Source organism: Pinus tabuliformis, chromosome 3_2 (genome assembly GCF_031772625.1).
Source record: "Pinus tabuliformis cultivar Carrire ecotype Pingquan chromosome 3_2, CPIR1, whole genome shotgun sequence".
In the NCBI taxonomy this organism is placed as follows: Eukaryota; Viridiplantae; Streptophyta; class Pinopsida; order Pinales; family Pinaceae; genus Pinus; species Pinus tabuliformis.
Genome location: NC_142302.1, coordinates 769,474,389 through 769,475,251, shown reverse-complemented (window position 1 = coordinate 769,475,251; position 863 = coordinate 769,474,389). Strand labels below are relative to the sequence as shown.

Sequence of the window (863 nt, the reverse complement as noted above, 5' to 3'; positions counted from 1 at the left end):
TGCTTAGCCATGTGTCCAAAATTTGAGCAGGAATAACAATAACCATGAAATAAATTTTGGTATCTTGGAAATGATGATTACCTTGATGCAATTCTGAAAGTATTTTGCCTCAGAATTCTTTGATGATATCCATTTCCTCTTATATACTTGACACTATCTGCATAGCTTTCTCTCGATGTACTTCTAAAGTTATTCTGTCCCAGAAGCCTTTGATTAGATTTGTTGCCTCTTGTAGTCTTGACATGATCTTCACATCTTCTTGGAGTAGGGTTTCTTCAAATATCATGTTGACTCTTCTCTTTTCCTTTGCCGGAACCGAGGACATCAATGTTCCTCAAATGCGGGTATGGTTGAATGGTAAAATTTCTCTTTGCCAAGGAGAAGATGCGGGTTCGATCCCCGCTACCCGCCCTTCACATGGAATATGAAAAAAGAATAGTTCATGTATCCCCAGTCCCTTCAGCTCCTCAACAACAAGTAAGGACAGGTACGGGCGGCTAATTTATTGATCTTGGAGGGTTAACATCTTAATCAATAGGTGATAAGAGCAATTACAGAGGTCCTCTCCTTAACAGTCGAGCCTGCTTACTCATCCTTATTAGTCGAGCCCCCTAAAGGGACGGAGTCACTCACTATTCATATGGTGAGGGTCCTCTCCTCTCCCTCTCCTCTCCTCTCCCTCTCCTCTCCTTATCAGTCGAGCCCCCTAAAGGGTCCTTAACAGTCGAGCACCTAAAGGTCCTCTCCTCTCCCTCTCCCTTTCTACGTTTCTCTACATCTCTACTGTTTGAAGCAATACGAGTTGCTTCACTTCTGTTTGAGGATTCACCTGTATAACTGAGACCTATTTTATCAAATGGATA

The 863-nt window shown here is 42.4% G+C and overlaps 1 non-coding gene across 1 annotated transcript; it reads left to right on the top strand.

The window, feature by feature from the left end:
- Window positions 1-340: 340 nt before the first annotated feature.
- TRNAG-GCC (transfer RNA glycine (anticodon GCC)) lies at window positions 341-411 on the top strand. The gene has a single exon. It is a non-coding gene; the product is annotated as a tRNA-Gly (tRNA).
- The last annotated feature ends 452 nt before the right edge of the window (window positions 412-863 follow it).